This window comes from Onychostruthus taczanowskii, unplaced genomic scaffold (genome assembly GCF_017590055.1).
Source record: "Onychostruthus taczanowskii isolate IOZ18803 unplaced genomic scaffold, ASM1759005v1 scaffold6, whole genome shotgun sequence".
NCBI lineage: Eukaryota > Metazoa > Chordata > Aves > Passeriformes > Passeridae > Onychostruthus > Onychostruthus taczanowskii.
The window spans coordinates 6,937,110-6,951,090 of record NW_024503679.1 but is presented as its reverse complement, the minus strand read 5'-3'; positions in this window follow the sequence as shown (position 1 = coordinate 6,951,090).

Here is a 13,981-nt window from a genome sequence, read left to right as displayed (position 1 = left end):
AAAATTTTTTTTGCTAATATCTAATCTAAACCTGCCTTCTTACAGTTTGAACCCATTCCCCATTGTCCTGTCACTGCAGGCTCTTGGCAGATAGTCTTGCCCCAGAAGTTCCCTTCAGGTATTGGAGTACCATGTTACATTTAATTAATTGTAATGTGTTCTTAAGTGAGTACTTCTCACCAGGAAACCTGGCAGTGGGCTTGCAAAGTGGATCCATTATTGCTGAACTGGAGCTTTCTAACAAAACCTGTATGTCACAAATAGATGGTACACATGTGTGCACCCTGTACAGACATAATGTGTACCAAAATACCAAGAAGTGTCCAGAGCAGCCTGGCCTAGGTGCCTGTGCTGGAGCAGGGCTGTTGGAAAAGACGGCCCTCAAAGGTCACTTCCAACCTCAACCAGGCTGGGAATCTGGATAGTGTGTGTGTGTACCAGCGTATTTTTTTTTTTCTGTGAAGTCCTAGAAAAATAGATATCTTAAACCTAAGCAAAAAAGTCATGCATGTCATAACCTCAACATTCCTCAGTTCAGTCCAGTATGTATTCATACTAGTATTTGGGGGAAAAAAAATTAAAAAAAAAAGCATCAACTGACATAATACCTAGTTGTAGTTTTTAGATTTTGTTCAGTGATGGTCATGGAGTCTCTTTAAGGAATACAGTGTAAAAATCAAGACAGATGTCACAAACTTTGTTAATCTGGCCACAAGTTTCCAGATGTTCCAGATGTAAGTTAGGAAAATACAAAAGTTATCCTGCAAGACACACAAGTTGCTGGTAAGGACTGACACATCAGCACCTCACCATCACATGAGAAGGCAGTGTGACAATCCTGAACAGAGGGATTGTAGGCAATGCACAGACAGACCAGAGCAGTGCAAGAGGCTGTAAACTGGTGGCAAGAAAAGGTTCAGTTTCATTTTTCTGCAGTCTACAATATATTTGGGAAGTTGGAGGCTCCCCTAGGGATGTTAGTAGAGTTAATCCCAGCCTTAGAAAGTGAGCACCAGATTGTGACATCTCAGTGCTTTCAATTCCTTGTGAAACAACTTGATCTGCAGAACTGCATCAGCACTTCAGCCATGACCCACCTAGCAAAGAGCTGAACTGCAGGTCAGCACTTATTAAAAATGTCTACTGTGTGTGCAGTGTGGAGCCATAGATCAGCTTCAGCCTCTTCAGGCTGATTAATGGAAGTTACAAACATCTGGATGCCTGCCTAGAGCTGGAATTACGCAGACCAGTTACTTCAGCTAAAATGGCTCTCAGCAAAGGGGAGCTGCAATTTGAGAAAATGGAAATGTTGTTTTACATTAGTGATACAATCAGCTGAACATGAAATATCAATTAGTTTGGAAATGTGCTTGACAGGTACACTAATGTTAGACAGTATTATTCCCTCTAATGTTATCTTAAACTCTATTTGTATGAAAGAGTGTGCAATACACTTTAAATCAGCTGTCACAATTCTGACAACAGCAGAAACATCCCTTGTGATGATATAAAGATACCACAGGTATTTTAATATTGAAAGCTTTATTTTAGTAATAAACCTTTGCAAGGGTAGATGAGGGGGTTTTTTCCTGAAGTTTCTGGATTGTCCTTTGTGTCAGCAATTTGTGTAAATGTTTGTCTCTTATCTCAAAATCCATATTATAGCCAGAGGAACATTTGCATCTGGGATGTTGCCAAGATACTTGATCTGATTAGCTGACTGCTTCTTTTTCTACATGAAGTGAATACCCTCTAAACAAAAATTGAGTTTGAAATTTGAGCAAGATCTTCATTTAGGCAACCCATTTTTACCTGTATCTTCTAATTTGCATTCAAAGTTACAGAAGAAACTAGAAGTGTCTTGCTAATGACACTTCATTTTAAAAATTGTGTCTGACCTCACACAAGTGGAGATCCTCTAGCAGGGACATATTCAGACCTAGATAATATTAGTTTTGCATTCTTACATAAAATCTTTGGACAGATTGGTTAGGGCCGGAAAATATATATTTCAATATTTATTCATGCAGTAGTAGTTAATGGTAGTTCTAGTGAATATTAAGTCTAGGAACTTTCTGCCTCTTCTGTCATTCTGAATTTCTGAGGATGAATGTTTTCTTTTTAGTAATGCTTCATGATAAATCTTCTAAATGACCAACTCTATTTAAGTGTGTTACTTCCAGTGAGTATTGGATATCTAGCTGCCATGTTATCATTGAGAACCATTCATATCTATATCACTAAGTGCACAGTGATCATGATTTTTTAAAAATATTACATGGATCAGCAGACTACAGTCAGCAATCTTCTAAAACAGAGATCAGTATCAGCTCAGTCTAGTTATGGTGACCATATAATTTAAGGATAGTGAGAAGGAGAGGAGAGGAGAGGAGAGGAGAGGAGAGGAGAGGAGAGGATGCCTTCTGGCTAATTAATCACTCTGTTAGTGGTCAGCTATTCATCACCTACTTTGCCAGTAAAGAAGCTCAAGCTTGCTTAGTAAAGGATAAATGGAAGCTGAGCATTTCCTAGCTTTGATGTTTATGATGATGCAAGCCAGGAACATTACTATTTATAATAGTTGCACTGATGTAGGACAGAGAACAATGAAAAACCCCATCCTTGTGGGCTATTTGTGTGGGCAGATTCGCACTAATTAGGACAGTACAGAGGAAAAGAAGGCTGCTCTCTGGTAATGAGTCGTGTATCAAGCTAAACCATCCACCTCTGCTCATGTTGTAACCTCTGACAAAAAAAAATGTAATGTAGGACAAAGATCAGAGACAAATCCTGCCTTTTAAGAATAATAGCCTTGGGTTCTTCAATTAATTGCAGCAAGGAGAGAGGGTCTTGCATGAATTTCAAAAGGAAAGTAGGATCATCTGAACTGGTGAACATTACTTAAGATGTGCACATCTTCCTCATCAAAATAAGCCCATTATGTAGCAGTAGCAGCTGGGAGCCATTATTAATATTTAATGCTCTTAGCAGGGGTTACTGTGGGTTTCTGTATTAAGGTTACAAAACAACGTTGCAATATCATATGCTATGGGTTTGCATTCTTTGAGCTTTTTTGTCATTGTATAAAGTTCTAGTGAAGTTTTATTAATTCCCCTTCCTTACCATTTGCAGAGCCTGAATATTTTTCTAAGCTGGACTGTGGTGCATGATTATTTATTCTTCATTGCCTCCAGCTTTACTAGTCCATCACCTGCCACTTAGCCATGTGAGCATTGCAAGTCCCATTATAATAGGAGCAATCTTGCACAGGAAAGGATGAAACCAGTTTGGGTCCCATGACAAGGGATGGCTTCTGCTATCATGGGTATGTTCTGTTTCCTCCTGTATCATTGCAGGGCATCCCCAAACTGGTAATAATTAGCACTGACTCCATGATTCTCAGGAGGCTAATCAATAATCTTTATTGTATTATATTAATAAGAAACCCATTGCTTTTCATAGACAGTTGTGATATAACTGGACAAAATTGGTCCTTCAATCTAAACACCATCACCAGTGGCCAATTAAGAAATCACCCTTTGTAAACAAATCTCCATAACACATTCCACATGTTCACAACAACAGGTGCAGCAAGTGATGATAAGAATTGTTTCTCATTCTTTTCTTTGATCTTCTCACAGACTTTTCCCCAGGACAATGCCTGGGGAAGTTGTTTCTCTCTGTGGCCAGAAAGCTGCTGCCACACTCCAGCTGTGTGATTTTTGGTGTGACCTCCTGGAAAATGATGATACCACTCCACCTCTCCTTCTTAACTACATCTTTTGACTGATATTTGCTTTTTACCTGTGCATGTTGAAAGGACAGACAGTTCTTGGAAATTTCATAGTTGTTTTCACTGAAAACAGGTGGGCTGAATATGTAGGATGGAATCCCCATGTTCTGCACATCTCAGTCTAAGAGAACACCATCCATGGCTGCACTAGCCCTTGGGACACGGGGCCAGCAGGCAGTACTCAGTACAGCATGAGGGACTTGGCAGGCAGGGAGCTCCTGCTCACAGTGCTTTGGAGGAGGGTGGGACAAGCTCTCCACTGGCTCTTCAGGGACAGTCTCTGGCCTTCAGGCTTTCTTTTTGCTCATGTTGTGTTTATACCCTTTTTATGGTTTATCAACTTTTTCCTTGAAGTCATAAAATCCTTGAAATCAAATTGTTTACAGCTTTTTCTTGTTAATAAGTTATCAGGCAATGAAGCCAACAGTACAGAAGGGGGGAACATTTGGAGCGGCATCATCATCATATATGTCCTTTAACATCATAAACTACATAAATCACTGTTCTACATTAAGAAGCAATTGTTAGGAAGGTGCCCTGGGACAGTATCTGCTGTCCTTCAATGATTACTGGATTAAATGTACTCAATTTAGAACTAAAATGTCAGGCTAGAGCCTTCTTTACATTCATGCCTCGCTGATGACGTGCAGCCTGAGATTGTGTGTAGCAGATGGCTCAATGTTGACTGACTTCACAATGCCTCAGTAGCACATTTCCTTTTGCTCTGGGTAGCACATTAGTGACAGGAGACATTGGCAATGCACCTTTTATCTCCTGAGCTGCCTCAGAGATTTGCTGGGGAAATTGCCTTATGTTACTAATCTGTTGCTGTCCATGTAAACCCTGCTGCAGGATGATGGCAGCACATCATGCTCATTTTGGAAGGGGAGGAGGGCAAAAATAGTGCTGAAAACATGGAAGTATGTGTGAAGAACAGTGAACCTTCTGACACATTTCATTATCATTGGACCTCATGATGGGATATTTGATTTCAGTTTCTGGAGTGAAATGAATGTCAAATTACCAATTAGCCGTTGCAGAATACTTCTGGGTTCCAACATGTTTTTAATTTAGCTTCTGTGTGTTTCTATTCACATTGCCTGGGCTGTCCATGCTAACAGCTGCTTCCCATAAGCCTCCTCTGTTCACATGCACCTCCAACACAGGTACAGCTGGGTGCACAGGATCCTCACCATGATCCCACCCTGCCATCACTGCTGAGCCTGCTGGTGCCGAGTGAACAACAGTGTCTTCCTTTTCCTGCTGTATTCAAATTCAGTGCAATTAACCCCTACTTTAGCCCTTTTTGATTAAAAAAAATGGCACAGTAATTCTGGATGTAATATGGATATTAATGGCAGCTTCATTGATGTGCTGTGATTCACTTCTGAAATCACCTGTATTTATTGAGTGCAGAGGATGCATTCAATGACCCTTGTGACACTCCTCTGGGAGCAGCCTGTCCTTGTGTGAAGGAAAGCTTCTCTGGAATAAGAAGGCAAAACAATTACATGAGTGCATATGAAGCTGTGTTACAAGTTTCTATTCCAAGAGCTCTCTTTGCCTTCCGGACAAAGTTCACCAGTGTTTATTTTCTTTCTGTTGGTATATTTTAATTTGATCTAATTGGTCTCGTAGCCCATGTTGTCATTCAGTGTCCAAAACTGGAGTATGTTTTTGGCCTCTGACTATTTTTAGCTGGTGTAAGTACAGCACTAAACTAGCAGCATTCATGCCTTTTTTTACAGGCTTCTCTCTTCAGCAGCGGGCCCTGGAAGTGCCATGGCATTATTATAGTGAAAAGGTGGTGATGGTCCAAGTGGGTCATTGTTTTGTATCCTGACTGTTACTGGGTGCTGCTCCTTAGCTTTTAAAGTCACTATTGTACAAGAACTTCCTCAGATCTGGTCAAAAGAGAGTTGGCTGCTCTGAGTGAAAACTTTTTCTCTTTCTTGGATAAAATGTTTCTGTTGGAGGAGGGAGGGAGACTTGGGTGTCAGTGCATCTGCTTTTCCTTTAGGTAGTAGCTAAGACATGTATAAGCTAAGGTACAGTCTCTGCTCAGATTTATCTGGTATTGACCTCATATTCCTTCACTGCTTGCACTTCAGTTTCTACTCATATTGCCTCCCTGTTTAAATAGCTACAGAAAGCTTGGAGATCAGCCTGCAAACAAAATCCTCATGGTGAGCTAACACAGTCCGGCAGTTTGGTGTCTTTCATTTTTATTCCCGTGTCTTTTTTATTTTACTGAAATGCTGCCCTCGAGTGGCGACCAGCCGATTGATCCCAACGGGAGATGGAGCTGTTCCTGGTGCCTGGCCGGTGCCCTGCTGCCCTTTGGGAGGTAAATGTTCCCGCTGGCCGGCTGGCCCCGAGCGCAGCGGGGCTGCAGCCAGCATCCAGCAGGAGCAGCTGCTCAGCCTGCTCTGTGCAGGAGCCGCCTGGAAGTTTCCAAGCAGTGCTATGGCACAGCAGCTGGAACTCGCTGACACCAACGGTGTCCTCAGCTTTTACAAGAAGATGGAGAACTGTAATTCTGAAGGAAATGTAATGTTTTGTGTGTTTATCTGATCACAAGCCCTCTAAATTTAATTTATATTATTATTTCTTGCAACCTGTTGTACTGTTTCTTTACATGAGCTTAAGGTTTTAACATAGAAACTGTTTGCAGAAGAGTATTTTTTTGTGACAGTATTTTTTTATAAAGATCTCTGAGCTTGTCTAAGCAGTACCTCCACTGTGCTCTCTGGGTCTTAGGAGGGAATGTCATGTAGCAAAGGGCCTGTATAAAGGTCCTGAATGAGCTCCAGAGCACCTCAACAGTGTATTAAGTTAGAATGCAACATCAGGAGTTAATAAAAGGATAAAGGTGGTTTGTGGTAAAGCAACTTGAGGCGTTACTGCTTTGAGCTTTATTCTGTGTCTCTGTGCCAGAGGCTGCAGCCTTTGCAGCAGTGTTGCTGAAGCATAAGGACGCTGGCTCCCCAGCCAGTAAGTCATGGCTTAGTGTACTGGTTTTACTCAGATGGTTGTTTTTCTGGGCCACTGAAAACTGTGTCAGCATGTGACTTGTTTTACCTGCAAGGTAAAAAGCAAAAACAAAAAGGAGGAAGGGTTTTTATGTGAAGGGAGAGGTGTCTTTTGGGAGGACTTTGTTCTTAGCATTCCCAGTGTATTTCAAGAGCACTCCATGTTTCTGTGCTTCACTGAAGACTAATTGTCCAAAGGGATGTGTAATCCTAACTGTATGTAATTAACTCTTCTGGAAAGTACCTAAGTGTGTCCTATTTGGAATATTTTCATGTTCTCATCTTTTCATAAAGACAGAAGATAATGCTTTTCCTATGTACTGTAAACTTCTGTCATCCTGCACAGTAAGCAAATACCATCATTTCTTCCTGCATTAACACACTTAATTAGGGATAGGCTTGTTTGTTCAAGTATCACTATGGTTTGTGAACTCAGATAAAGTGAAGACAGAAAGTGAGATAATTTCAGATGCAGATTCTGGGAGTCCCTCTTCTAGGGAATTTTTCAGGACTGGTTATTTAGGTGCTTGCTGTAATGACCAGCTAATTCTCGCTCACCACCCTTTGGGTGATTGTTCTTGGCAATAGTTCTACCTATATGTGTGTTAATATATGGCATGTATGAGTGTATGAAGGCCTGTGAGAGGCTGTGTGAAATATCTCTGTCAAATACTGTCAGTCAAATAATTTCCGTGATGATTTGGCTCAGCTAAAGACTTCTTGTACTTAAAAGCTCTCTCAGAAATTATTTACATCTCTATTTCTAGTTGCTGAGAGCTCCTTAATTAAGATGCTGATGCTAGGCATAAAATGTGGGTTTTTTTCAAATGGCCATATTAGCACCTCATCCTTTTTTACCCAGCACTTCTGAAATTCCATGAAAACACAGTGAAGTATGGGAAGACTGTCTGGGGCATTATTACCACAGGGAAGAATACAGAAAGGAAATGCCCAGACTATTCCAGTAGAAACCAGGCATACATATTAGTTAATGCTCTGAATTTTCAAACATGAGTTCCAAACTTGCAAGGCGATGTTACAGGCAGCTAATTCTGGAGTGGAAGTTAGTCACTTGGAGTGCCTGAAGCAGTGGTTATGTCTAACATTAAACCAGAGAAGGTGAGATGCTAATGTCGGTGCCTAGGCTGCATGTATGTAGAGGTCTGGACAATGGCAGTTCCTGGTCGTCACTTTTCTCTGGACTTGTAAATGAAAGTATTAACCAGCCAGAGCTGCAACAGGAGGCAGACTCTCTTTCAGCTGGGCTGTACTGGTTACATTATGTCTCGTATTTCTTCTAATAAATATTAATATATTTTGATACATTTAATCCCGTCAGGTGAAGCCTGAATTGAATCGGGACCCATTGATTTGCTTGCTGCTTACATCAAATCCTCTCTACTTCCCTTGAATTTCAAATTTTGTCTTGTGTCCTTAAAAACATGATGAAATAAATTTAAGCAAGGAAAATTGAGAATATCAGTAAAATAGGAATGTTTGCTTCCTGCAATTTAGTGAAGAAAAGCAATTTTTTTCCTTCCTTTTTCTAGCTGAAATACTCCATATACTTTTGGCTTTAGTTTCCAAGCTCAGTCCAACATCCATTTGTTACTGTGCAGTGAATCTCTGTATGATACTAACTAGACATGGCAGCTCTTTTTTAAAATAGACCATTCCAATCTGTCGCTTTATTCTTTGGCACCAGGATTTTCACTTTCCTGAGATGAACTCCACTGCTGGCCATCAGCCTGATGGAGTGGAAGAATTGTAGAACAAACTGCTGCCATCAGCTAATTCACCTGAACAGAGTTGTGTGTGACACCTACCTTGTCCTGTGAGAGTCCTGTCAGTTGTAGCAGCTGAACAAATATTTTCAAGGTGGCAAGTGAGCCAATTACCTGAAAGAGCCCAAACAGTTTATGCAAATACCTGTGCTGTTCTTAGTCACACAAATTTGCTGGAACTTGCCTCACATCTTCTTTCCTGTAAGTAGTTCTTTCAAGGTGCTCTGAATCATTTCCTAACTCCATGCATGTGAAGAGCCTGAAAAGGTACCCTCACTTTCTCAGGATCAATCTTCTGCTGCTTCCTGGTGAGAATCCCAAGTGGATTTTTCATTAGGAAGCAATTGGGGAATTAATTAGCATTTAGTTTCAAGACTGACTTTGTTTTGAAATCATATAAAACCCTGCAGCATGTTTGTTTGTTACACTGGGTACAGCTGCCAAGATGCATTTTTCCATCACAAAATGCAGTGTGATCACTGACATGGCACCACTAAGTGATGCCTTTGTTACATATTGCTCAGTACCTTGCTTCTAGAGAAGCATGCCACATTAAAAAAAGGGGGGGAAAGGTGAAAGAGACAAAAAAAGGGGTAAAGGAATCCCATCAGAAGAGAAATATATCAAGAGCTGTGTCTTGACCTTGTATGTACGAAACCTGAAGCTCCCTCACCTGCACAGCTCCATAGCTAGGATCAGAAGCTCAAGGACTTCAAGCACATGTCAGGAGTAGAGTCAGAGCAGCCCTCTGGAGCCAGGGTCTCTCTAAAGCTGTCTGTGCCTCTCCAATGACTTTGTAAAGAAAAAAATAATTGTTGTTATCAAGATTTGGGCCTCATTGTGTCCCCAGGAATCAGGATGACACTGTGGGATGGGTATTCAGACCCTTTTGTTGCCTCTGTCCCCTTCAGCATAATGTGAGATAATGTGAAGCTGCAAAAAGAGCTGGCTGGACTTCTTTCCTCCTCACCCCACTTCCATGTATTTAGTGGTACAGATTAAGCTTGGCAAGCTGACCAGCAGTATTTAATGCATGAATTGAGGAACAAGAAGTACTGAATATATTACTCTCTTAAGCAATGTGACATAGTTGCCATCTGCTTTCATTACTTTCTGGTTTAATTGTCTGTCAGGTAGGTTAATTTTCCTTCATTAAAAGTAGCATTTCATACTATCAGTATATTTCTGCTCTCTCAGGCAATGCCTTAATTTGAAATGTAAAGAACAAAATGCAAGAAAAGAAAGAACTTCCTTGGAGTAGAATATTACAGATTGATTGCTGTTTTGCTTGATGGAGATGTCTTTTCATGTCCAAGTTAGTGCTGAGAATAAATGAAAGCCAAGAAAAAACAAGGGAAGTCTGCTTAAAACCATGTTTCTTACAGAAAGATATAATTGTGGGTATCAAGTGGCTCTGAGGGCATAATTTCTGGGAAGTTGCAGGTTTTTCACATATCAAGTACAGTCACTCATCATGGTGAATATTTGTACAAATGGCTGGGGCAGCAGGGGAACTCTCATAGTAAACAATTATCTGCCTCCTAGGGCAATAATGAATGCTTGAAATTAGCAGGATAATGTTCAGCAGTAGTTTTGAGATGCTGGCTCTGAAGTAGGTACTAAAATTGGAATCTTATTGGAATCACAGTTTTGACTTTGAAAAAGAACTAGGTTTTTTTGTTTTAATTGGCACCTTGAATGATAAGGTTGTGTGAACTACACTTCAGCTAGCTTGGATATACAAAGATTCCTCAGCTGATTTTACAGCAATAAATTAATAAGTGTTTAATTGTCCTGTGAATTGAGATCATTATTTTAGTGTAGCCATAACTAAAAGGAAAATGTTAATCACTGAGATTGGATTATGCAGTGACCTTTTAAATCTATGGTTGTTTGCAGCTATTAGACTTGTTTCAAAGTAGGAGACAGAGAGCACTTTTAGTTGTGGACCTTTTGGAAATAGTTGCAATGTTTCTGTCCAAAAAATAACTACTTTTCCCCAAAAAAGCTAATTTCTAGTTACTGATTTCTTAATTCTTTTCATAATCCAAACCATGAACATATATTATGTTCTCCAGTGCCTTGGTGTCCTGAAAAAACAGCAGTTTTCATCTTTTGTTTAAAAACTCATAAACTTCCTTTTCTTTCTTCTTGATGAAAAGGATCTGGTGCTTTTCTTTGGTATTTACATGAAACCTGAAAGTGGAAACAAGAAACTCAAGTTCTTTTGGGCCGATCTTTCTCCCCAGCTGTAGTTCAGTGGCTGTGCTGGTACTGGTCACCCAGAAGGAATTTCTGAGAGGGAAACACTGGCAAACAAGGGGAGTTTCTGTGGGGAGCAGAGGGTGGGGCCCAGGGCATGAGGAGTCCTTGCTCTGCTGCAGAGACTGAGTGGGGTCTCTGGGCACTCAGTCATGCCTGGGCTGGTCCAGTCTGGCTTTCAGAGGCACCTTGGCTTGAGGGCACTGGAGAGACCAGAATAAATAAAGTTAAATGCAGCTGGGCTTCTAGGTGCAGTGGAGCCAGATGTGTGTTTGTAATTTTGAACTCTAAAATAGAAATAATAATCCTGCTGGTTTAGTTTCTAATCTTTTTGCAATAGTAACTATGCATTTGCTAGATATGTGATCTCTGCATGGCACACTGGGGCCTCCCACTCAGCTGAGGCTGCTCAGCTCTGTAAACTACAAATAGCTGTCACAAATGCACATGCATCTTTAGTGCTAGTTTTGTAGCTTTTAATTGACCCAAGTGATTACCTAAGCTGCAGAGTGAGAGCACCACATCAGCTGTTCCAGTGCAGGGCTTAGACTCATCTTCTTAAAAGCCTTTTTATGAATCATAACTCTCTCTGTCCTTGAATAACTTAAAATCTAACAGCACTGAAAATCTTAACAGTCCAAACCTCTTAATGATGGTTGGTTTTGACGCACATCTGAAGAGGCAGGTACCATTACTCATCCTCACTTGGATAATATCCCAAGGTCCCTCTTGTAACATCCTGTAGTCCTGTGACCAGCTCCTGACCTGGTTCTGTAAACAGGCAGGCTCTGTTGTTGAATGTTAAATCTAGCACAAAAGTAACTCAAGTAGAATATGTACTCAGAGATGACATTTTGAAGGTGAAACCTGTGAGGATTAGCACAGAAGTGAATTTATTTTTCCAAAACTAATTACACCAAAATCTATTTCCAGTGGACAACATCCTGGTAATTTAGTCCCATCCTGGTAATTTAGTCCCTTTCCTAACTGCAACCACTAATTGGGAATTCTCTTAGCAAATGTTTTTTGCTTGCAAGGATTTCTCCTCATCATCCCTATTGCCAGCATATGATCTGTGTATGAAATCTACCTTAGCTTCACTGACAGTTTGTAAAGGTCCATTTTAGGACCATTACATCAGTATATCCATGTTGGTCTTTTGTGTTGTCTGTATTCTCAGGCTCTGTAGTCCTCATAAACCCAGATCCTGGCAGAGTAGCAGCATTTTCGTACAGAGATTTCAGTCTTCCCTGCATGTGGCTTTGTTTTGGGGGATTACATCTGGTTTGGGGATGAGGCTGCTGTTATTTCAGCTGTGCCATTACACAGAGCAGTGTAGGTGCTCCTGAATGGCAATTTCTGTTCCACACTGAGTTTCAGGAGACTCAAGCCAGTCTGTGGCCACAAACAGTATCAGTTCATGTCTATTTTATTATTTCATCCCCTAACAAGAGCATGAACCCTGATTGGTCTGTGGTGTGACACTTAAATCTTTCAAGTGAGTCTGAAGCGTGTTCAAATTAAAACCATTATTTTCCTCCCAGTTTGCATGTGTAAATGGGATTAGGTCAAAACAACAAAAGCTCCACTTTCTTTTACAACTGGACTGATCATTTTGAAATGAGGTTTGCTCTTCGCTGTGTCCTCCTGGGAGCAATCCCTGTAAATAGGTTAGTTGTTAGCATCAAACCTCTCTGTGTCTCCGGTAGGAAGTGCAGGGCAAGAAATTGTCTTCTAATTGGAGAGATCATTCTGTAAGTCATGTTTCTTCTCTGTACTTAAACAGGTTTTTGTCTACAGCTTTTTAATGAGAAAATTATGTTCTAGAGAAAAAAAATGTGTCCTGCTTCTCCCTGAGCCAAAATAAGTCCTCAGTTCTTTAAACCTCTTATCCTCAGGAATTTCTTCTGGTTAGTGCAGTAATTTTTCCCTTTTAAGGCAAGTTCATCAGGAACCCTGAACCCTGGGTGTCTTCTGAGAGAGAGTTAATGGCATCTGAGGAGTGGGGTTGGTGGGGGGAAGCATTTCAGAATATCAATGCTAAAATTTACCAGCATGCATGTTAGCCTTCCTATTGTCTTTTACTTTGAACCTTTTTTCCTGAATGATTGCTACTATAGACTTTCACCTAATACTGAAACAGTAGAAAAACCTCAACATTCCCAGCTGTGTCTTCAGTTTTGAACTGATTTCTAGCCTATAGTCTTTGGATTCCTAAAGGTCACTGGCTTACTGTCCATCTTCCAGAAGACATAAACCTAGTTGTTGTAGGTCTCAGTCATCCCATTGTGAGGAGAGGGGACAAACCTTGGCCTCTCCCTCCCATGATCAGCATTAGGGCATGCTTGGGAGTTTCTAATTCCAAGTGTGTGTTTTGCTTCCTTGCTCTGATGCTGAAGGGGCTTTCTCAGTGTTAAAGCTGGCAGGTGCTGGCAGTGAATCTCAGTTCTTCTAGTGGTGAGCGTCCAGGCTCCAGGCAGATCCAGCTGGTGTCCCTTGCCTTGGTACTGCCCTTCCGTGAGGCAGCCAGCAGCTGTGCCCAGCCCTGATTCATCAAGGAGATCAGGGCTCTCTCCCATCTGCTGGTTGGCCCAGCTGTAGTCTCTGCTCTCTGCTGTCTGTTTGGAGTGTTCCAGTGGCTTGCCTAGGGAATGCAGTAAATACTACATGTGGGAGAAAGGAGGGAGCAACAATCAAGCCATTAATTAAAGGCTGCCTAGCCTGAGCAAGCCAGTGCTTAAAGCACAGTTGCCATGGCATCACTGCTCCTGGATGCTCCAGCCTGAGTCATGCTCCTCATGCTCCCTCTGCTGTGCTGGGGTGCCTGGCTGTCCCTGTGCAGAGAGGGTGACACCAATGGCTTTGGTCACTCAAGCCCTCTGCAGCCCCAATGAGCTCCACCGGAAAACAAATGCATGGCCAGCAGATAAATCTCATTGACAGACCAGTGCATCTGTAGGAACTCCTACAATAAATATCAAGGGCACATCTAGTGTTAACATTTTCTTGAGTGAATGAGAAAAAAAGCATTGAATGTATCTGTACCTCAGTTTCCTCCTCTGTGGTGTGTGAAGGATATGTGCAGTAGTCTTTGTTTGAGTACTTTTTAA